Source organism: Pezoporus flaviventris, unplaced genomic scaffold (assembly GCF_033815535.1).
Source record: "Pezoporus flaviventris isolate CSIRO_AGI_PZ_B2104156 unplaced genomic scaffold, CSIRO_AGI_Pfla_v1 ptg000021l, whole genome shotgun sequence".
In the NCBI taxonomy this organism is placed as follows: domain Eukaryota; kingdom Metazoa; phylum Chordata; class Aves; order Psittaciformes; family Psittacidae; genus Pezoporus; species Pezoporus flaviventris.
In genome coordinates this window covers 10,818,571-10,831,943 of record NW_026892569.1, presented here as the reverse complement: position 1 = coordinate 10,831,943, position 13,373 = coordinate 10,818,571, and the positions used below count along the sequence as shown (strand labels likewise).

Genomic DNA, 13,373 nt, shown 5'->3' with positions numbered 1-13,373 from the left:
CTCTGGAAAAGGTTCAGTTATTGTTTCTTATATGGACTTTGCTGCCGTGCAGCGTACGTATGGTCCAAGGCCTTTCTCATTTGCTACTTAGCAAGATGCTCAGAGGCTTTGGTGGAAAGAGATAGAGCCCAAAAGCAGCTCTGAGAGCTACTGCAGTTTGATGCAAGGAGCGGGTAATGCAATTTGGTGGCTGGTGTAACATAAAGCTGCTTTTGTTAAGGAGTTAATGAAAGGGGAGTTTTAGTCTCTGTCCCACCCCGAGCAAGAGTAGGTGGGTGTTCTCTCTGGCTGTACGTTGGGTCGAGATCTCGACCTCCAGTGAACAGACTAATGTTGTGGAGCTGCTCCACAGCAGCTCTGTGCTGTGGGCTCGTTGCTGGAAGGGTTTATGTAAAGCAGAGCATCACTCCTGGGAAGCGGAGCTTGGACAGCACAAGCAGCTTGCATCTGGCTCTCATACTGCCAGGATGATCATTAAATAACACTTCAGTGTTGTAGAGCTCAGTGGTTTTGTTTTAAGTATTAAATAAAGATTTTCATTTAAGGGAATTTAGCTTAAGCATCTGGTTGCATGGCTGATGTAAGAGTACTGGAAGGCTGTAGAATTCCCAAAATGCATCAGGGAATGAAAGTCCTTACTATTTCATAAACTATACGCGATAAAAGTAGCTGGACTAATAGGTTTGTAATCTGTAACTGTGGGACAGAAATGTGTGCATATGTTAGAGGTGGGAACCCAGCACTTCCAGCAGAATACACAGCTGCTGTCTGAGGTGACAAAGTGATACACTCTTGGCTTTTGCCTTGTATTTCCTGGGTTGGTTATACCAGTGTGCCTACTCTAGGTGTCTCCTTTAGAAGTATATGATTTTCCCCCTTTATCACTCCTCAGGAACATGCAGGGCTTGTAAATTCCAGGTGGTATTTAACCCCTTCTAAAGTCACCTACGTTGTCTGACACGCTGTACAGCTGCCTCTCAAATCCACTATATTGCCTCTAGATAATGCCTGATGCCTCGGTGCCAATCCAGAAATTCCCAGAGTATACATCACCAGTTGGGTTATAAAGAGAGAAATTCTCATCTCAACAGGGGGTGATAACTGCATGTTAAAGAGTTGGATTAGACGGGTTATTATATGTGTTATTACTAGGTTTTGATGACCTACAAACTAGGGCATTAACCATATAATTATGTAACTTATGATTACCTATAAGTGCTCCCTCTTCAAATGGCTGTTGCAAATTCGATCTTTCCTCTGCTGAAGTGACCTGTCAGCTGCTCCTTGTGATTCATTAAATATGTTGCAACTGAGCTATAATCATCACTAGTTTTACAGAGTGCATCCAAACCAAGGATAACCGCTTTTGCTTTCACTGAAGCAAGCAGTCCTGGGTGTTGGTGTCTGTCTTCCTCACCCAGAGAAGTCTTCATCCCAAGGCTCACTTACAGTGTTTTTGGTTCTTGGGAGTTCCCTTGGAGCTTTCCAGAATCAGAAAGCCTCATGAGCGACAGATTAGCATGCAGAAACCAGAAATGGGTAAAACAATATTAACTTCTATAATTTCTCTTTTATAAACTCAATTTCAGATTACTTTCCCATGACCATTTTGTTTTCAGAAGCATTCATCAGAGCTCTAGGGTTTCGTTTCCTTTAAACTGACAACTTTTGGAATCAGACAAGATGCGTCTCTGCTGCTTGACAAGGTTCATATGTAAAGATAATGTTTCCTCTTAGACAAACTAGTATGGCTGGAGAGCTTAGGCAAAATTTGAGGCTGATGGGCCCTTCAAGTCTGAAGCAGAAGCTTTCAGTGCTAAGTACGTGCTGAATAAGCAGCTGCTTGGGGTGTAGTTAGATACACATCAGTTAGACCATCTCGGCGGCAGAGGGAAGATACTGAGTACAGTTTTGGCTAGGTCATAGCACTGACTACAAAATATTGCTAGATTATTTGTAAGCATCATCTGGGACACAGATGAAAGGTGGCAGAAGTTTATGAGGAAGAGTCATTCTGTGTCTTAGGTGTGGGAGAGATGTATTTCTCCGGAATGATCTGCTAGCAACATATGAACATGAAGGTTCCTATTTCATGCTTAGGAGTGTGTGTCCTCCAGAAATGACTTCAATGTGCTTCACGTTTTCTTCCCTTTTAATCTCTGCAGGCTTTTGCAGGAAGCTCAGAAAATGGCTTTTACATTCACAGCTTTTTCTGCTCTAACGCAGGCAGAATAATCTTCAACGTGGAAGCTGAAACCCTGTCCTGGGGTAGCACGTCCACGGAGAAGGTCACATACAACTGACAATGCTGAGCTAGTGAGATCTGCTGTTCTGGTTTTGTCAATGATTACCAGGGCCTGACAAAGGTTCTACCATGAGCATTGTGGTAACTTCTTAAAGTTGATTGGGAGCTATTAAAGAGTGATAAAAATCAGATATTTCTGACCATGGTGATCAAAGGAGGAATTCAGTGGTACTACAATAGGTGCTTGGAGTTCTCCGGGCATTGCCATCGGTATTGTTTAATGACCCAAGTGCTATGGCTACGTTGGGTAAATAGCAGCTTTAGCAGGCATAGAGAAAAGAAGTTCTTTGGAGACAGGGGCTTCAGAGGGACAACATAACTCACTTGCAAGCTGTCCTTGAACACTGGTGGTTGTCACATTGTGACTGTCAGCCAGGAGGTTGATTCCACTTCCAGAATCCTGATTTATTCAGAATCCTGCATATTTCCTCTCTGGGGTTTCACACACGTTGGTTGGGGTCATCATGACGAGGGTCATTTAATGCTTCTGCCCTACCTATAGGAATATGATGGTTTGGGAGCACAAATCCTCCACTCTGCCACGCTGAAAGGCAGGACAGTCAGTGCTAGTCAGCTGGGAGGCTCAGTGCATGGCAAGCATTAAGCCAAGAGCTCAGAAAGGGGAGCACCAAGTCCCTGGCAGCACAGAACAGGTTTTCTTGTCCCATCTTGTCCTGCACCCAAAACTTACGGCCATCCTCACACTGCTTGGTGTGTGTGGAGCAGTGCTGGGGGGACATTGCCTTGCTGCACCTTAGCCTGAAACCCCCAAACTGCCTCAACCCAACACACATTGGAGCTGCGTGAATCTCCTTCTTGTTCCCATTGCCCAGCCACCAGCAATTTCCCAAGCATTGAGTACATGTGTATGTAGTATTGAGTCATTTCTCTGGGGCTATTGTTTAAGTCTTCAAACCATGGAAGGAAACCGGGAGCCTGTTTAGATGTCACTAAAGGTCACTGGCTATTTTTACAGATTGTGTTAAAGAAAACCCAATCTGCACAAAAAGAATATTCAGATTGTGCAGTCAGGACTTTGAAAAGTAATTTTGCTGCCCAACTATCACAGATCTCTATGGACCAGGTGCACACTGAGTTTGCAGGGGCTCGTGGCTTGGCCAAAGGTGTGTTACTCTCCCTTTAAAGGATTCTTCCCTGGTACCACTGTGACTTTCCTGCCACATTCGAAAGCAGTGCTCTGAGCTATAGCACTGTGCTCTGTCCAACACTTGCAAGAGGTATCGGTTGTTGGGGTTTCTTAACTTGAGTAAAAGGTTTTCCTGTAGTGAATGAACTGCATTAGATGAAATTTTCACCCTAGTTCCAGCCAGGGCAGCATGGAAAGCTTTAATTTGAAAGATTAAAGTCAGGCAAGTCTAAGCAACCAGAGTCTTATAATAGTGAGTTTTGTCCTATGAGGTCGGGTTATCGAAGGGAAGTGTTTTTTTCTGTCTGTTTTGGTTTTGATGTCATTCCACCAAACATTTAATTGGGAGACACAGCATTAGCTTCAAACCCATTTTGAAGCAATGAGCATTAGTCAGACATAAACAAATGACTGGGGGCAACTGCATGAGTGCCAAGTGGTGGGAGAGATGTTAACAAGGGGCTTTGCAAGCTGCTTCCTTGAATGAATGAAGTAGCTGCAGAGCAGAAAGCAGAGCTGGCTCAGCCAGGGCTCTGGTGAGGGGAGCAGGGCTCCTATAGCATGCGGAAGGCACCTACATCTCCCAGTCTCAAGCAAGGTATGCGAATGCTCAGGGAAAGCAGGTTGGGGATGCTTTTGGTGTGCGCTGGAGTGATCCAGGCAGGGACATGGTGGACTTTGACCATGTGGTGCAGCTGAGCAGTGGCTGGATCCAAAACCCTGTCAGCCTGCTCTCCTGGGGGCAGCAGGGGGGACATTGTGGTGCTCCAGAGGCAACTTAGGATGTTAAACTGGAGCTTATGAGGTTAAATTGGCTGTGAGGGACTTACTCAAGGTCTTAAGTCAGAGCAGAGCTGGAGGTTCATTCCCACGTCCGTGGTCCCACCACTGGAACATGCTGCCCAGAATTGCTTGGGAATAGGTTTGGTTTTAATCTTTGTGCTGTTCTCCTTGCTGAGGTGCCTGGAATTTATCTCCAAAATATTCTGGAGGGGAAATGTGATCATAAAGCGAGAGCTCTGGGCTATGCGGGCTGCTTTTCAGGCTCCTAATGCCTTTGAAAGGGGGAAGTGTTACAAACCTGCCTCCTTTGGTTTCTGACAGGGAGAGTGATATAAAAAAAGGCAACAAAACCCAACAAACCATTTTAATCCTTTCCACTGAGTTCGTGTCAGCTTCAGCCTAACTCAGCCCACATTGCAGGAGCTTCGGGAGGCGTTTTATGTCTGTTAAAATGGATTTGGGTCTTTATTGCTTTCATGACTGTATCGCTAACTGGGGCCAGAGCCTTGCCCTGACTGACACGTGCAGTGGGTAGGCAATTCCTGCCCTCGGTGGCATAACAGAGACAGCTGCTGGGCCCTGGGTGAGGTTTGCTGAGCAAACCATGTGCCCAGCCTTGTGCAGCAGGGCTGAGCCTTCAGTTCCTCTCCAGCTCCTTACGCAAAACCCCGCGCTTCCTCTCGTGTATCTCTGGGGCCTCGTAAGACCCTTCCTCTTCCCAGCATTTCACATTGCAGCTGCCTGGCAGGGAATTGCCAGTCCTGAGCCTGCCCTTGTTGTTTTCCCAAGCAGAAGGAGAAAGCTTGAAGTTCCCTGACCCAGGGAGCTCATATCTGCCCTGTTGAGAGACATCCTCGGCAGGGGAGGGCATGGGTGCAGGCGAGGAGCGCCCGTGTCGGGCAGGCATCGTGCCTGCCTTCACCAGGCTGATGGGAACAGACAGGGACAAAGGTAAAGCTTGTGGCATGAAAAGGCTGCTTGTTGCAGTGTTTCATGGCCAGTGAGCGTGACCAGCCTTCAGGGCTAATTACCAAAGGAGAGAGAGGTATGTTCTTGTCAGCAGACCTACAGGGTTACTATTTAATGAAGCAGATATGCAGGTAGCTTGTTCAGTGGCATGAGCAAGTGACTGACTTGTGTCCACAAGGATGTAGGTGTGCGTGGCGGGGTGCTTCAGGTGGCTTTCAACCCCTGGTCTTCCCTCTAATTGTACTTGGGCAAAACTCTCCAGTTTTTCCTCTCTGCATTCTCAGCTCTCCTTTTCCCTTTTCCTACCCCAGCACATCTCATTTAATCCATCCCATCCTTTCATAGCTTTCCACCTTACTATTACTCCCCTTTTTTTCAGTCCCCGATGCTAATTGGCATTGAACAGCAGTGTCATCACTATTTCATCAGGCCAGCCCCAGCTCCCTGCTCATGGTTTGTGGAGCATGTGTGAGCTGGGAGCAGCCAGCATCCTCGTGCGCTTGCATCAGGGTCCCCCGTGGATCGCAGTTGCTCAGCACATCTGACAAGTGTTACTTGTCCTTTTCGTGGGACTGCCCGTGGAGGTGTGCAGGGGGTGCTGAGCTCAGCCAAGCCCTGGTGCTGTGCTGGCGGGGTTACAGCCAGCATAAGGATGCCTCCATGCTGCAGGAATCCCTTTGTATCACTGTGTCATCGTATGCCCAGGAATCAGTTGCGTGTTAAGCCAGTGCCTGCTCTGGGCTCTGTGGGAGACATGAGACAAAACATGGCAATTAATCAAGTGATGGGGTTTTTTTGCCCAAACTAGTAGGTTTGGGCAGACTCAATGGTTCTTTCTGACTCTTAAACTTGCACTCATACTCCTAAGCTGAGTTAATACAATTTACTCCATCCAGTATCACCTCTCAGACTTATCCTGACTTTGAGACTGGCCTGCTATAGGGGATGTCCCTTGGGGTCTTTTTGTAGGAGGTTGGCCAGGGTAGGACAGCTTGAAAAAACATGTTTGACTTGTATGTTCCCTGGAATTTGTGCAGTTTTCTCTGCACAGACCACGTTCAATTTTTTTCCTGGGATATTAAGAAAACATATCTTTGGAAAGAGCCAACCTTCCTTTTGTTATCCTCTTTGTCTCTGAATGCTGCACAAACCACCTGATATGAGGCACTGAAGATGTTTTGGTGGCCAGTCGTGTGCTTGGTCTCAGTTCAGTCTGTCACCCACAGGAGGACATGGGGCTGGGATGCTAGAGGCAAAGCTGTGCTACCACATGGGTGCTCTGGGTCCCAGCCCTGTACTCTGTGTCTCTACAGAAGCGACATACTGTGGAAAGCAGCCCTTGCTGGCTCCAGGTTTGTGTCACCAGTCCACTTGTAGTGATGCCGGGAATGCACTTGTGCTGCTTCACACTCTCCATTTTTACCAACAGGATCCAGGCCAGCGCTCTGACTCCACTGGTGACCTTGCGGGGGACATGGAACCACTGGCTGTCACAGCACCAGAGGGAGCAGAGGATGCAACAGCATCGTCAGTCAAGGTGGAAGGAGGGGACAAAGCAGCGGCAAGAGGGGAGGTGGAAAGCCCAAAGGGAGCAGGTCCAGGTGGAACAGGTCCTCAAGGAGCAGCGGCAATTGTGGCAGAAACATGGGAATACCCAGAGGCAGAAGTTGCTGCAGCATGTGCCCGGGCAGCAGAAAGGATTGCAGTGTCACAAGCAGCCAAGGTGTTGCAATCAGCAATAGCTGAGGTAGACACCCCACAGCCCCAGTTTCCCCCAGGTGCATCCTTCCCTTATCGAGGCTCGCATATACCCAATCACCTGGGAGGCTGCAGCTCCAGCACCTTCAGCCTATGGGGAGAGATCTTCAGTGTGGAAATATTGAAAGCAATAAAAAAAAAAAACAAAAAAAAAACCATCCCTGAAATTCCTGCTGAGAGTTTGTGCTCTTTTCCCATCTGGTTTCCCTCTGTCTTTCAGATGAGCTCTTTTTCATGGTAGCGGGCACTTTATCACGCCTGGTGTAGTTAAGGTTACAAAGCACTCTCCATTACAGCCCGCTGGCCACATGCTCATCCTGCTCCAAAGCATTCATATTTGGGGATCAAAAAAGGTCCACGCGTGGTGTTTACTCAGCAGAGAGTTTTTATTTGACATTTGAGCAATTATGTCTTGTGCGGTTCGTGCGCTCGCCGAGGTGATAAACGCGCCTTTCCCATTTGGAAAACCTGTCTGTTAACATTGACGACGTGGTGATGGATTTTCAGCAGGGCTGGGATTCGGGTTGGCCAGGGCTCGGTGCCCACTCCGAGCACCACATTGTCAGATGTGTTTGGCACCCAGCAGCTCCCCATTGGGTGTGAGACCCTTGGCCACGTTTGTTCCCATGTGTGGAGCTCTTTTGAAGAGCTGCCTGCCTGCAGCACCACTGAGCATCCACCTTCTGCTCGCAGGGAAATCTGGATCTCATCTCCCCAGGCTCCGGTTTCATTTTGGTTTGCAGGGTCAGCTTGTTGCTAGCACTGTTTCCTGGGCCCCAGAGCTGTCCTGAGTGCATGGTGTTGCTGGAGGATAATCTTTTAGCTTACCCCCCCAGTTTCGGGGCAGGAAAGGCTCTTCAGTGTGTGTTTGAGTTCCGGTGTGGTTTTACGTCTTGTGGAGGTTGGCTGGATTTAGGCACACAATTTAGGCAAACAATTCTCTAAAGCAGCCTGTGAATAGGAACCTTTATTTTTATATATCAGCAGCTTACTTTCTAGTGACCCTCCAGCACTCATGTATTTATTCTCTTGACTTTTCAGCTCAAAGAGAAGAGGAGCAGCACGTGGCTAAAGCCAAAGAACACCACTCAGCAGCAGGAGGAGGACTGGGTGGAAGAGGGAAAGGTGAAATGAAATGAAGGAGAGCTGGTGTTCTGGACCATACCTGATGGGGAGCAGGTACCCTGGCACCATGACAGCTCCTCAAGTGCAATAGGGCTGCTGGTTACATCTCTTTTGTGACTGCCCATGCTATTAAAAATAAAGATATGCCATATTCCACACCCAGTTCAAGGTCTTTCTAAGGCCCTTGTCTCCTGGTTTTATGAAATGGCAGCTCTGCACCTCTTCCCCAAAGATAACCTAGAATAAAGTGTGCTGCTCATGCTGGAAAACAAGCTCTTGGCATGAAACTATAGAAAAAAGATGCTGTAAATGTGGGGTCAGGTTTGTGTGCCTGTAGGCCAAGAGATGGTTGTGGGAGCACAGCTAATGTCAATTGGTTTCACATCCCAGCAGGGCAGGTGCAGGCTCCAGTCTGCTTGCTCCAGCTCTGATGGGTGTTTCTTGCCTACATGGGAATGGTAGGTTATTATCTCTTTTTTTCTTATTTATTTTCTAATTCTGCTTATTCATCTGGAGCAGGGAATGGGGAAGGTCGCTCCATCCACACTGATAATGGTAAAGTCATGCAGAAGAAAATAAGGAAATGGGAAACAGCATCTCCAGAACACAGCGGTGGACTTGCCAGCATGAATGACATTCCCCAGGCAGTGCAGGATGATCTGTGAAAGATACCCCTGTTTTTTGAGAGGAAAACCATTATTTGTTGTTTTTTTCAGCCTCTGAGGTGTAGGTAAGTCTGTGTTGTAGTAAGAGGTGGTGATGGGCACCCAGAAGTGGTGGCATGTTGGTGGCAGTTGTGGCATCGTATGGAGCCATTCTGTGTGTGAAATGTGGGAACAGACCCCTGATATAACTGGAGGGGAGAGTGTTGGGGATCTACTGCCTGGTGATGAAGGTCTCCCTCCATCTCCCCCTCGGGAACCGTGTCCTTGTGTCACAGCAAAGTCGAGGGGTTCGGTGCCAGGCCCGAGTCCTGCAGCACCCCCACATCCAGTGCACCTCTGCTGGCTTCTTCCTGTGTCTAGTGACAGGCTGGGGAGGAGAGAACAGCAGCGTCTGATTAAACCTCAGCCCCCCTGGCCCTAGATCTGAGGAGGCAGAGCCCGCCCTCCCTTCCCTTACCATAATTTCATTTTATTACAAAAAGAGCCCGTATTAAAAAAGCTCATGATTATGTTTTCTGTTCACCAAGACTTTTCCTGTATTCGACCTTTGGATAACCTCCAAGGCTTGCAAACATTTGAAAGGAGTAAAGGAGCTCGTTTTATTGCAGGGCCTCAGCATACATTCTTTCCAGCCTATCTTTAACATCAGTTGACAAGAATTATATAATTGCAGTCTGTGATCCCTTTAAGGCTAAAATGTATTCGTTTTCCCTCAAAGAACACTTCAGGTTTCAGAGTTAAATGTAGACTCCCCCCCCCCATCTGGGTTATTCTGTAAAAAGCTGTTTTCTCTTAAACTGGCAAATCTCATTCCACCAAGTTGCATGGATTTATTTTTTACTGTGGTTTTAAGCTCACATGTTAACAAGTAGAAGAAATAGCCTCCAAATCCCAACCTGTGTTTGCCATTCCATTGGAAAATTAGTGGGTTACAGAGAACACGCAGGGGGAATTATACTCCTTAGGTGGAATCAAGTAAAATTTCAACATACTGGTTTAATCAAATTAGTGCCTAATGCTAATTGATAGGCAGTCTGGAGATGGACAGGTAGCTGGATTGGATTTGATCTTGCATTTCAGGGGCATGACATAATCTGGGTCAGGAAGGAATTTCTGGTTTCCTATCGGAATGGCATCTGCCACCATGTTATAGGAAGCCATTGACATAGGATACTTGAAGAGGAGTCAGGGAATGATGCCAAGAAAGAAGTCTGAAGATAATACCTGGAATTTAAGAAATGACTTGGCTGTTCCCACAGTGACATTCCATTTGCATTCGTTCCTCACCGTGCAGGGTCTCGCTCGTGCTTGTGCTCCTGGAGAGTAAAATAAGCTCATAAAGGTGGGAGTATTCCTGGAAGCTTTCCATGGTGGTTGTGTCTGTGTGTTGGGGCCGGTGGTGCTCAGATGCTCTGCTCAGGTCCTCCACAGTGATGCCACCATGGTGCTCTGAGCATATCCATGGTGCTCCTCGAGAGTGAGTGTGAAGTTCAAAGAAGCTGCAGTAACCCCTCACCCCTCCAGCGCTTCTGGACAGTGGGAGATGAAGGGAGCAGCAGCCTGGTCATGGGTGTTCACATGCAGGAAGGGAAGTTAAATTCATCTGGTAAATTGGCTATTAGGGGTGATTTAGCTGGTTGAAGCTGGAGGGGAGACTGGACTCAATGGGCCGATTGTCTGCCCTGGTACAGCAAAGGAGCTGGGTGGAGTTGAGACCAAGAGGTTTTGAGGGGTTTTGGGGTTGTCCTTAGTCTTGCCATGGACTCACCCCAGACCTGGGATTCCTTACTGGAAAGGAGGACAGCGGCAGCCAGCGTGCTGCCTCCGTGCTCCTTCATCTAAGCACTTGAGGAAGTGCAAACTTTTATTCCAAATAACGTTTGCCAGTAAAAATGGGTCCCTTCTTCAAATATTTGGTTAATCTAACACTGATTGCCCCCATTCCCTAAGGGGAGGAGGCGGCAGGGGCAGCATTCCTGGTTTTATAGAGGGGCAGGTTTGAAAGGGCTGTAAATGCATGTGGTGGGGGTTGGATACAATAACCTCAGAGAGAGGAGCCAGGAACAGAATCCTTTTAATGAACTACAAGCCCACAGTTTATAAACTTGGACACAGATTACGCTCCTGCCTGGTGTATAAAAATAACCGCGTTTGGGTGCCTTTGTGGCCAAGGGATCTTATAACCTGTTAAGTTTTCGCTGCCTGTTTTTTCTAGCAGAGGCAGGACCTGTGTAATACCCTGCGTTGCACTGAAAGGGAAAATCTCCGGCCTGTTAAGCTGTTCCCTGCCTTTGGTAGCCTCTCTGTATCAGGATTCACATTCTTGTTTCCGTTTCAAACGGGAGACTAGTTTACAAGGCAAGTTCCTCCTTGGAGATCACAAGAGGCTTTCTTTCCCCTTTCTTTTTCTGAGAGGAAGGATTAGGTCACCAGTAATACCGTTTGCTTTTTATTTTTTTCTCCTTTGGCTAATCTGCTCTCCAAGATGTCCATGTTACAAGAGAAATAAAAGGCTTAAGTGAGCGCGGGATTTCTTCCCCTCACCTGAGCACTCCAGCCAAGAAGGGTGATTTGCAGAAATCGCTGCATGGAAAAGCCCTAAACCCAAACTGCAGATGCTTATAAGACAAAGCTGAAAGATAGCAGAGCAGCAGGTGCCATCTCCTTACATTGCAGGGCATGTTCTACCTGCTCTTAAAGAGGTTGGTGGATGGTGATTATGGATACGGCTGCAGTGCATCCGGGTGTATTGTACCTGCACACACAGCTTTGTGCAGTCCCTCACCTGCAATCAGGAGGCTTATCATCATTCAAAGACCCTTATTTTCTATTATCTTCATGTATTGTGTGTAGTGCAAGCATTCATTTGAAGATGTGCTGTTTGAACCTGGCACCCTTCCTGATCACTGTGCGCTGTACGGTGCTTGGCTTCACCCGAGGGGAGGATTCGTACAGACGCCGGCTCCTCTGTGCAGAAAGTTTTGGGACTTTAAACAAAATTACTTTGGTCAGAGCACAGTGAGCCTGAACAGATTATTGTTTTAGTGAAATCCGTATTGTTACTGTTCAAATACCAAGTACTGGTACCTGGTTTTGGTAAGGCACAAGGATTTTGCAGCAGTAAGTATGAATCTGCGTCGGGGAGTTTGTACCTAGCACAGGAACAGCTTGTTCATGCTGGTCACATTACATTTGGCAACCGATATTTAAAGAGCCAGGTCTGTCTGGATTTAAATCAGCCCAGCTCTGCTGAACTCTGCGCCAGGCTTTGCCAACCAAGGTTCTGCCACTCAGATGTTTTCAGCTACTTTTTTCAGTCCTTTCTTCCCCAAGAGTTTAAAAAATGCAATTAAATGGACAGTAATACCCAGCAGCTAGGCATAAAAAGCTATTTATCTAAGGATATCAAAGTACTTGACAAAGGTGGGTAATTCTCACAGTGCCCTTTTTCTGCAGGGTGGGATGCTGGCACGTAGAGACAGTGAGCAGTTTATCTGAGGAGCAGAGTCGGTAGCAGAGGTAGTAATTAAAACTTGGGTCTCATGACACCCAACTCTGTACTGTAACCACCAGACAAACTGCCTCCCCGAACCGTATCTCATCTCTATCTCCCTACATATGCACAATAAAGCCTTTGTAGTATATGCTGTACACTTGCTATTGATAGTTGTATCAGCTGAAAGATAATGCTTGCTCTCCTCACCGGCTGCGAGTGTGCTCCGTGCAACCTCAATTATCTGAACAGAATGGGGGAGAGGGGGAGAATTTGGGATAATTGAGGTTTCAAATAATTGAAAAGAGCTTTTGGTGTCATTAACAGGCGCAGTTGGGACACAGCGTGTTTTGGAGAGCAGGTTTGGATAACTGATGTCGAACTGTGCCATCGGTTAATAACCACCATGCTATGGTTTTGGTTTTCTTTTATACTGCAAGGAGGGGTGTCTCTTCCTTGCTTTGTTTTGGAGGTAAAAAAGGATAAATGTGTTTCAGATGTGTGTTGCTGGTGTCCCTTTAAGGTTGGTGGAGACCAACAGCCATCCTGCTGTTAATGGAAAGGCACTTACAGACATGGGGAGGTTAAAACCACCCCTCAACAGGCATTGCGAAGCCCAGACGGTGACGGGGGGTGGGCTCTGTGGGTGGCTCAATGTCCACAGAGAGGCAGGACCAGAGAGCATCTGAAATATAATTTCCCCTGCATATGCTGTAAACTGTGGGATTTCAGCTGTTAACGTGCTCCATGCAGACAAACAAATGCACGGTTACTGCAGAGACACATTCGTTTATGAAGATAAAGCATGACCCACAGGACCTGCTTGCAGCGTCTTTACAGTGAGAGCTGACCTCCCTGTGATGGAAACCTTTACTAGAGCAACTGTGCTAACTTTCACTGTGCCACCCATCCCTGCCTGCCTTCTATGCAGGCTCCTTTGTTCCTAAACAACAAACGACAGCATAAAAAGATGGGATGAAGTCTGCAAAGTGCAGCACGGAGCATCCCTGACCCTGTCCAGCTTCTGCTGTGCCGCACGCTCCCACCACAGCTTGCGTTTTCAAAGCAGGTCTGTCCTCTGCCTCCCACCAGATGCAGAAATTAAGAGCAGCCTCTGCTCTTGAAGCT

The 13,373-nt window shown here is 47.3% G+C and overlaps 1 long non-coding RNA gene across 2 annotated transcripts in view; it reads left to right on the top strand.

Moving 5' to 3' along the window:
• LOC133270624 (uncharacterized) overlaps positions 1–8,243 on the top strand; it is a 35,775-nt gene extending 27,532 nt beyond the window's left edge. The window contains exons 2-5 of one of the 2 annotated variants that reach the window (XR_009743858.1): positions 1,620–1,714; positions 2,227–2,316; positions 6,634–6,951; positions 8,004–8,243. This is a non-coding gene — a long non-coding RNA (uncharacterized LOC133270624). Of the gene's footprint in view, positions 1–1,619; positions 1,715–2,165; positions 2,317–6,633; positions 6,952–8,003 lie in introns of both variants that reach the window. The other variant, XR_009743857.1, reaches the window with a different exon arrangement.
• Positions 8,244–13,373: the final 5,130 nt, after the last annotated feature.